This window comes from Chelonia mydas, chromosome 2 (assembly GCF_015237465.2).
Source record: "Chelonia mydas isolate rCheMyd1 chromosome 2, rCheMyd1.pri.v2, whole genome shotgun sequence".
In the NCBI taxonomy this organism is placed as follows: Eukaryota; Metazoa; Chordata; order Testudines; family Cheloniidae; genus Chelonia; species Chelonia mydas.
Window position 1 is genome coordinate 109,285,345 of NC_057850.1, and position 14,468 is coordinate 109,299,812.

General features: G+C 39.6%; 1 protein-coding gene across 16 annotated transcripts in view; it reads right to left on the minus strand.

Annotated features, from left to right (window-relative positions):
* ATXN1 (ataxin 1) overlaps positions 1-14,468 on the minus strand; it is a 271,490-nt gene that overhangs the window by 178,059 nt on the left and 78,963 nt on the right. Inside the window, exon 5 of one of the 16 annotated variants that reach the window (XM_043540066.1) lies at positions 5,871-6,521. The exons of the other annotated variants lie outside the window; for them this stretch is intronic. The gene's annotated coding sequence lies outside the window, so the exon portion shown is untranslated. The remainder of the gene's footprint in view (positions 1-5,870; positions 6,522-14,468) is intronic. 16 annotated transcript variants of the gene reach the window in all.

Consider the following 14,468-nt stretch of genomic DNA (forward strand, 5'->3'; position numbering starts at 1 on the left):
ACACTTTGCTACTAATGGTGCTATGGTAGTGCTGTTTCTGTTCATCACACTGTTAAAGTGCTAACTCAAGCTTCAGGGCCAGAGCTCGGATCCAGGACGTGTAAACCATACATTTGTGTGTGGTGCACCCCCTTCTCCTTGTGTCACCTGTAAACATGAAGAATGGGGAGCAGCTGTCTTTCTTTTACAATAATAGGAAAATAGGAGTGAGATTGAAAGGGGTTTTGGGGGTAGGCACTGCGCAACAGGATTTGGAGCAGAAGCTCTGCTCTGCTGGAGAAAGAGAATAAATGAGTAGGGAGAACCCGTAGTACAGAATAGGTGAAAGAGAACTGAAGAAACAGGCATACAGAGACCTCCCAAATGGTTCTAGTAATTCCTTTCAAAAACATAGGCTATGCTGCCAGATCCTCGTCTGGTATATATCAGCATAGCTCCATTTAACGAAGCTATACTAGTTTACACCAACTGAAGGGCTGATCTATGATGTTCACAGATACTAGAGGAGAAACTAGCATCAGAATCTCCATACTTAACAGTGAAAATCCTGAACGGTAAGCCCCATCTTCAGAGCACAGAACTGAGCTGGTTGGAAAAAGAGGGGAGAGAAATTGAGAAAATTTTCAGACCAAAAAACAGGTTCTGCTTTCCATCAGAAAAAAACCGTATCAAGAAATCTGTCTGCCCAGCAGTTGCACAATATGAGAGCAAGCGGAGCTGGCCGAGCAGCCGTTAAAAACCTGTACTATGGGCCCCCAATTCTAGTGAATGAGGGGGGCAAAATGCATGGGGAAACGGTCAGATTTCATGAAGGCAGCACAAAGTCAAGGTTCCCATTGCTTCTGTGCTAATGTGACTAAGGCAGGTTTCAGATTCATATGCATTCATGGGGTTCCCTATCCAAGGAATAAATACATTCATTCTTGTGGTAATTAATGGGTTTTGCTAGTTGAGTGTAACCTTTTGAATGAATAAAATTCTAACAAATCTACAAAAAAAGTCATATTTGTTTGTATATCACTGAATGGAGGTGATTAATGCTTCATGATACTGAGAGGCTTTATTGCAAATGCAGGGAAAATTACAATGACATATAAAATGACTATCAACTCCTAAACAAATTCAAATTTGATAGTTCAGATTTTCTCTCTGTAACACACACATCTGAGACTTTTAATTTTGCTTAGATTATACATTGCAAATCTCATTAACAGACACTGTCTCTTGTTTTGTCACACTCACGTGACTGGTGCAAAGGATAACTTGCACCAGGTGCAGGGGTTTGGACTTGACCTGCAGTATAAGGTCTCTTCCAGCCCAAATGTCATGGAAAGATTGTCCTGCTAAGAAAAGCTTGTACACCAGAGGTGCAGTCCTACCTTTAGCACAGGGGTTTGTGTCTGAAGTTCACACAAATTAAAAAGTGAAGGCTTTCACACCACTATCTTGTGTAGGAAGCAGCATGGAACTGCACCCCCCACCCCAGGAGGAGCACTGGAGAGACTGGCCCAGAGGCATGCACAGTCTCTCCCAGTGTTGCTCCTTGCACACAGAGAAGTAAGCAGATTGTTCACCCAGGTTTTCCAGGCCTAACCTATGGCCAGATGCAGGGGCCATACCATAATTCTCCAGAAAGGGTTGTTTGAACTATAGGAAGGAATCCTATGTCTTTTTATGTTCCCTGCATGAATAATTTGGGGGCATGGCAGGTTGGGTATGAGGGGAATGACTTGCCCAAGGCCATGCAGTGAGTCTGTGACAGAGCTAGGAATAAAACCAGGTCTCCTGACTGTCAGTCCTATGCCCATCTACTGGACTGCACTGTTTTTTCTATTAGAAGCATGTGAATAGTACTTCTGCTACTTGTAGTGAAAGAACATGGAAGCAACACACACACACACACCCTGGAAACTAAAAGAGAAAGAACATCTTCGCCATTTGCATTAAAACCTCTTTAAAATATTGCTGCCATTTTAATGGAGGGTTAATGCTGCATTCAAATGTCAGTAAATGCATTTCTTTTGGTAACTGCGGCTATAATTTTAGCTGCTGCTTGCATTGCTTTCATCGTGTTAGCTTTGCAGTTCCCCAAAGCCGTAATACTTTAAAATAAATTGCCATGATTTCTGATAAATGTCTAGTGATGGCTGGGTTTGGGTTTTTTTTTAACACTTTCATATTAAACAGAAAAACTCCTTCAGAAGAGATCATTTTTGCTGTGTAGAGTGAAGACATCAACAAAACTATTTCAATGTACTGTTGCAGCCCACCCCTCACTCCCCTTCAATGCCTGGGTACTTTGTCCTTTCCTAAACACTCAAGATGCACACTATTAGGGACGGCTTTCTTTTTAAGACTCCAAGTCTCTTAAGGCTAATGCAGCACAACTTTATTTCTGTGGTTCACCAACCATTACCCTATTTGATCCTGTCAGAGTTAGTTTGTTATTTTCATCTGCTATATCTTGCATTTGCATGCGGTCACTGTATATCGTCCAAAGCTACTATCAAGAAAAATTGGCTGTGTTACTATAACGTACTCATACTGGGAGCCTATCTTGGGTGAGGACACATTGTACCTTTCATATGTACTTTCATTATGATGAAGCAGCAAATGTACCGAGAGACAATTCATCCCCACAGGAGTAAAGTTTCAGGCAGAGTGGCAATGGGAAACCCAAGAAATTTAGGTGCTGACCAAGTGCAGTCCTTCTGGGTTAACAAAAACAAGAATCCTACTGAATTAAAATGCTAGGGCGATAAAATCAATTTACAGTATCTTTTATTTCACCTAGTTTCTGCTCTGTTCCACCTGAAAGCAATTGCTTGGTTTTGTATTTAGAATGCACACACTAACTTCATTCCGATTTAAAGATTGTTTTTATGCTTCAGTTGACAGTATTTTGCTTTTTCAGTTTCCTTTTGTCCCCACCCCCGCACCCTCCCCCCTTTTTTTTTTTTTTTGAAAAGGAGGTAACAACTTCATTAGAAAAATCAACAAAAAGCACATTCATCTAATCAATAGATAGGGTTGGAGGGATTAGATTTTATCAGTCAAGGTGGGTGAATGTCAATTTCACTTTACCCACACTGGCTCACCAAAAAATACTTCCATTGATAACAGAAATGTACAGATAGGCAAAGCAAGAAAAATGCTGCTCAAGAATTTAGATTTAATTTAGATTAGAGTTTGATTTAAGGATATTTACTTTATATATTTTGACGTGATGTTGACAAGAGAGAAGACAAATTTCATTGTATGGCACTTTGTCAAGATTTGAGGGGGGGAACCATCAGTTACTCTTTCAGACCAGAGGATGTGCAAAGATGGCAGCTTCAGGGTACAGCTTGAAAGAGCAAAAGGCTCACAAAGGGCTCTGTCCTGCACAGTGCTGAGCACTCTCCTTTTCCACTGAAGTTTAAGTGAAGGTAGAAGATGCTTGCAGGAGGAAGCAAGGACTGTCCTTAGTATATAGTCCTTTGGGGCAAGGGCTGTCACCTAGTATATGTCTGTACAGCACCTGACACAATGGGTCCCAATCTGGTAATGGCCTTTAGGACAATATAAATATAAAATAATAAATCATACTAATAGTAATAAAAATAATAATGAAGCTAGAGAACAAATAATTGCTTCAGCAGTTCAGCAATAAAAAACTGATGGAACTAAAATATATTAAATTAAAGCATTGTAAACTCAAATACAAATACACTGATGGGACTAAAATATATTAAATTAAAGCATTGTAAACTCAAATACAAATACATAACCCTTCCCCCCCCCCAAAGCTAACTGCAAATACTATCATATATAACTGCATCACAATAAGTTTTATAAATATTTTATTCTAAATAATTCCAATATTTAACTTATTATTATTATTTCTACCATTATGAGAATAAAATGAAACTGTATGTTAGCCAGGTATCTTATAGGGCCTGCATCTGCTCTCATTGAAGTCAACTGCCCTTAGTTTCACTGGAAGCAGAATTGGTACTACACTACTGCATTCATTAATAGGTCTCCATAAATGTCACATTTTAATTTTATTTGTGAAAGCCACATTTTATAAATTAACAATAAGAGTATTTTGTATGTACAGTCTTTGGCCCCCTGTTGCGACTTGGAATTCCTGAAGGTCATATAAAATAGTCGATGGAAAAGAAAAAAAAATGCTTTGCAATACTCTTTCAGAGTATCTGCAGTAAGAAGATCATAGACAGCTGATTTGTTACATGACATTGAGGACCACTACAAATGTTAAGACCACAGCTAATTGAGTCTGACCATGAAAGGAATGCAACTAGTTCAATACTGTATCTACATTAGTTAACTCTTTTGTGATTCAAGTCCAAAAGTACACATTGTTCTATTTCCTCCCATTCCTCGATTCTAGATTCCCTTTGTGACTCTTTATCAATGGAAAAATCGAGGGAGGGATTTCCAGCTGGGAGCCCAACAAAAGAACAGGAGGCTCAGACTGATCTGCTCACTCGTGCTGCTAGAGGAATTTTAGTGCAGGAAATAAAGAAAAAGCCATGACCTAAAATTATTTTGTTATCAGAATATTAAACTTTCTATTCTGCAATATGTTTCTTCTCTCCGACCATAATAATTCACGAGTTTAAATAGAGTTTCTTGCAAATAAAGCATTGTATTAAAGGGCACTATGAGCTAGCATTCTAGGCAAATTTTAAAAATGAGTTAAAATTGTACCAGATAATATACCTGCCTGTAATTCCCCCTTAAAAATTTTTTGAGTTTATATTCACAATTTCCTACTTAAAAAAATATGTTTCCCATGCCACTCTTGGAAGACCCAAACAACATGGGGAACCAGTGAAACTGAGTAGATAGAGTTCTGTCTATGCACTGGGGCCCCAGCACAATCCCATGTCTACATTTGTGCATGCAATTACTGCAACTGTGCATGCTATTTGGTTGGCTGGCATGTTAATGGCTATTTTGGTGCCTAAATTACAGTTGTAAATTTAAATGGCACTTTTGAAAATTTGGCCATATGCATAAGACAATTTTCAAGGTAGGTCAGTGTTTAGAATTAATGGCCTAACAATAGGTTTCAGAGTAACAGCCGTGTTAGTCTGTATTCGCAAAAAGAAAAGGAGGACTTGCGGCACCTTAGAGACTAACCAATTTATTTGAGCATAAGCTTTCGTGAGCTACAGCTCACTTCATCGGAAGCATCCGATGAAGTGAGCTGTAGCTCACGAAAGCTTATGCTCAAATAAATTGGTTAGTCTCTGATGCATCCGATGAAGTGAGCTGTAGCTCATGAAAGCTTATGCTCAAATAAATTGGTTAGTCTCTTGCATCCGATGAAGTGAGCTGTAGCTCATGAAAGCTTATGCTCAAATAAATTGGTTAGTCTCTAAGGTGCCACAAGTACTCCTTTTCTTTTGGCCTAACAATGTCTCTGAGTTATTAAATATATTTGGCTTTAATTCTATTATTTTTTATAAATGAAATATGTCTGACTTAAAATGACTGTATTCATTTTTAATAGAGAATACTTTTATTCATCTACTAAATTATCCTTTCAAGAAAATTATCATACTCAACTATAAGTACTTAACGAGGCACTAATTAGTACTCTTAATTTCCCCCATTTAAAATTCCATTGAGAAATGAGGTCAGAAACCTGGTTTAATATATGAGACACTTCTCTGAGTTTGGAGGAAAAACTAAGCAAATTTAATATATACCTGTCATCATTTTCCAAAATGGACAGCCCTTTCCAAAATGCAAAAACAACACAAAAGTAAATCTCAATTAGAAATAATACTCTAACGCAAGCAAACAGCAGTGATCTCAACATGATAATAAAAAAAAAAATCTGCAAAGCAACTTACTGGAGCAAGTTGGTCTAGCAATGTGTCTCTTCACTTCAACTTGTGAATGGATTTAATGTGACTTGTGAATGTTTCCTCACCTTTCATTTAACAGTACAAAGACAACCCTTCCCACTTCAATCAGAGTTTCTTGCTTTTAGATATGCAACTTTCCAGAGCATTATATGAAGGGATGGCTGTACTGTAGGTTTATTTGTAAAACAGCTTATACAGTGTCTCACTTCCATCAGATGCAATAGTACAATGAAAGTGCAGCTCCGCCTTTCTTCCCGCACAGAGGCTCTGACAGAGCCCTGGCTTCTTGCCAGCAGCTACAGCTCTTGCTGTTCTTTGCAAGGGGCATGGTAGGCAAATTAGAGGTTATAAACATCTCCAATAGCAGGAGAATTCGTTTAGAACTTGTAAGTGAATTTTGACACGTTAAAAAAAAAAATCAAAGAAAAAGCAGACAGTAACTTTGTAAACTGCAAATATGTTCATAATGTTTTCCGGAAATTTATGCACAGTCACCCATGAACTTCATTGTTGTATTTGCTCCATGCACAGCTTCATTGCTGTGTAGTGATTGCAATTATTTCAAAAATGCTCTGTTGGGGGCGGAAGGTTTCCTTTGGCATTGACTCTCTTCCAAGTTCAAAAGACACATATCACCTGCAGACAGCACAGGGGATAAATGTAAAGTTAAAAGGGGTGCTGGGACAAGTGCTATCGTTTTAGAGACATACAATGGGCTGTTTTTTTGTTTTTGTTTTTTTAAAATTTATTTATTTTAATCCTCCATCTAAAAAAGCATGAGTAACAGTCCCAATGGGAGGGACAAATCTAGAGGGAAAGACTCTGGGCGGCAAGCAATATTGTGCTCCATAATGTAACTTGAATGGTTCTCCCTACAGCCTCAGCCAGTCAGCAGAAATGGAAGCAGCTGCGGACAATGGTCTGAGGCAGTTTAACACTGAAGCCTTAGGGGACATGGGGAGAGTTAAAAAAAAGCTACGGGGAGGTGAATACTTCCACATAGGAAATAAAGAAGAATGAGAGATCTGATTGATGATGGTTCCTTATTGCTTCCCTGACTGTATAACTATGCAGTGGCAGCCCCACACAACTTGGTACGCTCTAAGAGACTTGCATGCATTAAATCCTGTGTCCTGTTTATTGTTATCTTTTTACTTAGACTAGATGTCGGAGTCTACATTTTCAGTGAAGGCCATGTCAAGTAAGCATTATTACCACATTACCACAGTCCCTCTGTGGATAAACACAGAGCTTTCATTTATAGCACTGTTCCCGTAGTTCATCAATGTAAAAGCAAAAGTATTCCATCTTATAACACACACAAACAATACAAAAGCATCCCAGGCATCCACAATATTTATGTTAGTTTCATTGTCAATCCATTCCTGTAAATTTAGCAGTGCATAAAATGACATTAATTCATATTACAAGGCACAGCGAGAGAGTACAGTGCGGTAAGGTCATTAGATACCATTTGAAATGGCATGACATCATATGCATTTAGGAGATAACATAACCAAGCGGACTATGTACAAAAAATTTCCAGTCACCACTCATCACCTTCATAGTTGCAGGCCCAATGCAATAAGTACTTATTCCAGCTGTGGCTAAAACAATAACACCAAACAAAGCATTTGATGCTAACAAGTATGAAACATTACAAATTCTTCAGTCGTATCGGAAAAAAGGGACTACTGGTGGTCATTTGGGTTCTGCTCATGTGCATTTTCCAGTCTTTTATTTCACAATTTAACTTGTTCTTTTACCCAGTTCTCTCTGGGTACATCTACACAGGGATTAACGCCCCACAGCTGGCTGGCCTGGGTCAGCTGACTCGGGCTTTCGGGGCTCCGGGGCCAAAAATGGCTGTATAGACATTTGGGCTTGGGCTTGAACTCTGGGACCCTCCACACTCTCACAGAGTCCCAGAGCTTGAGCTCCAGCCCAAGCCGAAACGTCCACACAACAATTTTTCAGCCCTGGAGCCTGACCCTCACGAGCCAGAGTCAGCTGACCCAGGCCAGCCATGGGTTTTTTATCCCCGTGTAGACGCAGCCTAAGTAACAGATACATTCTGCCCTCTCCATACCCAGGGAACACCATTGTTTTAAGTGCGGCACCATAGTTAAAGGTAACCTACAAAGTGGATGAAGAACTGGGGGGAGAGTGTTGCTCTTATTTTTAACTCTTTATAAGGTGGTGCTGGGGATGCACAGTGCAGGGGATGTGAAAGTGGGCAGTGAGTGTGAGTGAGAGAGAGAGAGAATAAGAACTGGCTGGTAGGTTTTTGGTAACAGTTTCCTGGATGATTTTGCAAAGCTGTTTAACAAAATGCTTATTGTATATTATAACACATAGTATCTGTGCCTTGGGCCTCAGGTTGCAAGGTAAAACTTTATAATGAATTTCCTGATTTCTGTTCACTCACATTCTCACCCTTAACACTGTATTAAACTTACAGCAGAACTTTGCTACTTTGCATTAATGACTGAGATATCTGTTCCAAGTTAATGGATTAATTATTATTTTAAATTAATTAGTGAATAAAACAGAAAAAAGCAAGCATTACAAAATATATTTTAATTGGCGTTTTATTATTTAGGCGAATACCTCATGACGTACTACTATATGTGCTGTAGTATATTGTGTACAAATATTAAAGAGTCTCCGGCTTCAATTCAGGAAATCTCTGTTCAGAACCGCATTTAAGCATCTGTTTATCTTAAACACCTCCTTGACTTCAATAGGATTTAAAGTGCTATCTTGAGTTGGCGTGGACTTAAGCACATGCATATGTGCTTTCCTGAATCGGGACTTTTGGATTGGGAAAACAGACTACAGCGCTTGGATGTTTTAATTTATGATGAGACGGGAAGATGAATTATATAGTGTGAAGATTAGCAATGTTGTACTGCAGTTGTCTGCATGAAACTGTATATAGAACATTGTTATTCCCTCTCTGTGAATATATTCATTTTACATTCCAACCTATTTAATGCAAGATTTACATAACAGTGAAAATCTTTTTATTGTACATAACACCTAAAGACTTTTTGAACATGACAAGCAAAATTAGTTCACAACAGAACTATGCATCATTGCTCTCTAATCACAGTGCATTCTATGCATATATCTTTTCTGTACTGTAAAATGCTGTCCATATGCAGGAATGCCATAGCATGATAGGCTCTATTATAAACTGAGCAATGTCAACAGGAAAAGCACAACAAAACTCTCACCACCTCATCATTTCTGTATACATTTCATTCCCTGATACTTCAGGTGGCTGGTTATTGCTGCCATGAATCCTAGCAAGTGAGCAAAAGAAGTGTTTTATTTAGAATTTAAAATTTCAAAAAGAAGCCAGGAGAGGAAAACATAATGATGTTTTTCTGGTTGCAACATTAAATAGGAATTTGTTCTTATATCAAGGATACTTTGCAGAATAAAACAGTCAGATTGAATACTAAGAAGTGAAGTGTAGATATTAACCAAAGTGATATTATAAAGGTTTTACTAAAAATATATTACCAAGCACATATGCAATATAATTCCCCCTACAGACCTTCCACCTGAAGAAAAAATGAAGGGTCTAACTCACCATAGGGCTAGGGATAGCTCAGTGGTTTGAGCATTAGCCTGCTAAACCCAGGGTTGTGAGTTCAATCCTTGAGGAGGCCATTTAGGGATCTGGGGCAAAAATTGGGGATTGGTCCTGCTTTGAGCAGGGGATTGGACCAGATGACCTCCTGAGGTCCCTTCCAACTCTTATATTCTATGATTTTACTCCAATTTTTCATTGATGTAACTGCTGGAATCAATGGTACCCAGGCTACCCCATTCCCCACAGATTTACAATCACGCTTAGGTTAACATACCTTGTGCATGTCGGCATGCCATGTGCACTAAGTGAACATATATACTGAGACATGACAAACCACAGCAGCACAGAGCATGCAGTAAACATGGGTGAAATCCTGGTCCACTGAAGTCAATGAGAGTTTTGCAATTGACTCCAATGAGGCCAGCACACCAGTTATGCAAGTTGTGACTTTGCCTGACATGCACTGCACGTCAGCAGGGCACTGAAAGGGTTAATAAACTAATGTTTTTAAATTATTCATTAATCTCACCCCTCCCCTATATTCTCCAACTTCCTTTCTTATCCCCTATACCAGGGGTCAGCAAACTTTCAGAAGTGGTGGGCCGAGTCTTCATTTATTCACTCTAATTTAAGGTTGTGTGTGCCAGTAATACATTTTAACGTTTTTAGAAGGTCTCTTTCTGTAAGTCTATAATATATAACTAAACTATTGTTGTATGTAAAGTAAATAAGGTTTTTAAAACATTTAAGAAGCTTCATTTAAAATTAAATTAAAATGAAGAACCCCCCGGACTGGTGGCCAGGACCTGGGCAGTGTGAGTGCCACTGAAACCAGCTTGCGTGCCATAGGTTGCCTACCCCGCCCTATACGTTGTCTCTTCTTCTCCCCTTTCTCCCACCCATGAGCCGCTGTTGTACGTTCTCTGCCCCTTCTATTGCCCGCACCCCAGTCCCTCTGCCGCTTTCCCAACTGTGCCTGCTGTGCTCTGGGGGCTAGCAGTCAAATGAAATTTACTGCACCCTTGCTTTTTAAAGCTTTGTGAAGTAGGATTTTTGTCCATTACACTGGACTGCCAGCACCAGGAGTAAAGCACAGAAGCTGGAAGGTTCAAAGGACAAACCAGGAGCTGAGCAGCTGGGGAAAGGAACACAACAAAACAAGGGAAGTGTCCTTTCCCAAGGGATCCTGGGTGTCTAAAATCAACATGTCCTGAGCAGTCCGCAGGGAGGAGGAGATCCGGGACCTCAGGTTAGTGAAAACTCTAGAGAAATTACACTGACTTCACCAACCATGACAGCAAAGCCCTGCTGGTTTGCCACCAGAAACTCAAGGTGGAATTTTTTATGTCTTATTTTGTTATCAGCCTAGAATGTTTCTGTCTGAAATGTTTCTTTGTGAATTGAAGTACAAACAGACATTAATACCAACAATGATATTATGGAGGCGTCAGTAATGACTCCACAGCGAAGGTTCATTTGAAATTTATAGGTTAAAAGCAGAACTTTAAATCCTTCCATTTCACATTTTAATGATTGAATTGCATCTCCAAACTTGACCCAATAGCTCTTCACAGAATAACTGCATTTCCAATGTCAATTTTTGGTAGGATATTTGCTACCTTTTTCAGAGAAAACATTTTAAAATGCTCCCTTTGCTATAATTTGGCACTCTTTTCCTACCCATTTCTTTGGGTTCCACACTTAAACAGTCTCTCTTCCCACGGATGCCGAACTTCACACACACATTCTGAGCACGACGTGTCAGACAGTTATTCATGATACCCTCCCTGATTTGGCCAAGATTATCTTATATCCTACCTGCTTATATCCTACCTGTGTATCTTGGGTACTTATATGGCCCCCAATACTACAGTATCTGAGTACCTCTCAATCATTGTGTATATCCTCACATACATCCCCATGAGGTAGGGAACTACTATTCTCCATATTTTATAGACAGGGAACTGAAACACAGAGAGGCTAAGTGACTTGCCCAAAGTGACATAGGTGGTCTATGGCAAAACAAGGACTTGAACCAAGGTCTCCTAAGTCCATCAGCTACTTGTGTTTTGGCAGGTTTCCCTGCCAAATAAAGTGGATTGAAAAATGTATTGAAAAATCATGTTAATTTTTCAACAAATTTAATTTTTATTTAATTTTTCTCAACCGCTCTGTCCCTGACTCACCCGCTGTTGGGAAAGACTTGAAAACAGAGCACATATAGGGTAGGCTCTGGGGTGGAAGAGGAAGCTCTGGAGGGCCAGGCAGAATGACTGGTTCTAGAAAAGGCCTGAGGGGTTGAGCAGGTCTCCAGGGAGACGGAGCTTTCTAACAGGGATGTGCATGAGGTGGATGCAGCCAACTATTTCAGTGCCGAGGTTTCAGCACATCAAGTGCTCCACACAGTGCTGCAGACTCAATGCAATGAGGAGCCATGATAGCAGTGTGATGGGGAGCCCTTGATTCGCTGACCACCCCAGGCCTCACCCAGGGATTTTAAGCAAGGTTGGTTTTCAATATCACCCCATGTCAATTTACCAACACAAACAAACCACCCTTCAGCACTTAACCCATCACCTTCATTTTGTTCTAAAGTTACAAAGAACTATATGGTTTAAACGTGAACGTGATCCAATGCACTGATGAGCTCCCTGCTATGATGCTAAAGATAGAAACAGAATTGCGCGGGGGGGAGAGGGGGGAGAGAGACAATTCCAAGAAATCTTTGGCTTATCCATTATTATGCATCAGGTTTTTGGAGCACAGAACAGAATACTGTCAAGATGAAAATGACAGGATTATTTTCTAATCTCTCAGTGATGTCAATTCTTTCAGAAGCTACAAGTGCTGAAAAAATTAGCAAAATGCTAAGAATGACTTAAGTTTTGGAAAAAGATCTAAAAAAAGACAATTGAAATTAAACTCCTACATGTGCGTATACACATACTGTATATATCTGAACACTGGAAGTATTAGCATTAGCAGTCCTGCGCCACCTCTGAGTCAGCTTTTCAACCAAAAGCATCAGACATGGAATCCAAGTGGAGCTCTGTGCATATAGAACAAACCTACTGTACTGTGTGATTTTTTTTCCTATATAGTAAAAGAAAGAGTCATCCAAAAAGAAAACCTAAGAAACACAAATAGACTCTGACACACAGTAGCAAACTTAAACCTTTATAGCTGACAGACTTTACTGTCCAATTAGCTTTTGACAAGCAGACAGACCTTTCGGCAATTTTATTTCTAAAAGCTTTCAGAGCAACATGGCGCTGGCTAAGTACAACAGCAGAAATGGCTTACATAAAATTCTGAAAATAACACATTCACTCTAGCACGCCAACACACTATTTTTAATTGTGGCTCATTAACGATGTAATAGAAGAAGAATTATGTTCACTTCCACTCCCATTCCATCAATGCAGTGAGATAATAATGCTGCTGTGCCATACGAAAAGGAATACTTATGCTTTGTAATTTAAGTAATCTAATTGAAAAGCAGAATGCAGTGATTCATTCCTTGCTCTATGTACAACTGTAATGTGTTTTTGCCTATCACAGGGCTCAAGCAGGTGCAATAGGGTGGTTAATATAAAATGCAAGTACAACAGACCTGGGAAACAGGAACAAAAAAGTCAGTTGAAGCCCTAAAACCTTTTTTAAAAAAAAGTTTTATTGCAAACCAGGAGAGCTTCACAGAAACAGCTTGCAACTTCAGGCCTGCAAGGTTATTTAAACCAAGTTCATATTTAAAAAATACTGTAGCATTATGCAGTAATGCTCCAAAACACTACAATTTAAAACAATGTTACTGTAGGACAAACCCTGGAACTTGAGCATATTGGGCCTGATCCGAAGCCCACTGAAGTCAGTAGATGTCTTCCATTGACCTCATTGGGGTTTGGATGAGGCCTATTCAGAGTAAGCAGTGTATGCAAAGAAATGCCCACAAGAACTGCAGAGCTTAGGAACAGAATCTCCAGCTGCACCATCCTGTGCCCGTTGAGAAGCCCAGTTGCAGGCACTACTGCAGAAGGGAAGTGGTGGGAAGGTGTGGACACAGCCCAACTGCTCCCCACCACAAACAGTGCTTAGGTCTTTGTGGATCCATGCACACAGTGGACCCTTTGGCCATAACCCTCACCATACTCACATACTACCCCTTTGATGGAGTGCAAAACTCCACAATGGAGCAACAGAGTTCCCTCACACAGGTTTCTGCTCTTTGGTATGTTAGCAGAGAGGAAAGAGGCTGTTTCCACTGTGTCTGGGCTACTGGCCTTGCAGATCCAATTAGGTTTTGAGCCGTTACTCAAGTAAGTTTTCCGAAGAATATTTTGCATTTCATCTAAACCCCCTTTTATCCAACAATCTTTACTTGCTTTATGAAGAAAGGTAAATATTATTCTCTTTTTAAAGATGGAGAAACTTGAAATGTACAGGTTTCAGAGTAGCAGCCGTGTTAGTCTGTATCCGCAAAAAGAACAGGAGTATTTGTGGCACCTTAGAGACTAACAAATTTATTAGAGCATAAGATTTCGTGGGCTGCAGCCCACTTCATCGATGCATAAAAAGGAACATATAGTAAGAAGATATATATATTCATACAGATAAGTTGGAAGTTGCCACACAAACTGTGAGAGGCTAATTAGTTAAGATGAGCTATTATCAGCAGGAGAAAAAAAAACTTTTGTAGTGATAATCAAGATGGCCCATTTAGACAGTTGACAAGAAGGTGTGAGGATACTTAACTTAGGGAATTAGACTCAATATGTGTAATGACCCAGCCACTCCCAGTCTCTATTCAAACCCAAGTTAATGGTATCTAGTTTGCATATTAATTCAAGCTCAGCAGTTTCTCGTTAGAGTCTGTTTTTGAAGCTTTTCTGTTGCAAAATTGCCACCCTTAAATCTTTTACTGAGTGGCCAGAGAGGTTGAAGTGTTCTCCTACCGGTCTTTGAATGTTATGCTTCCTGAT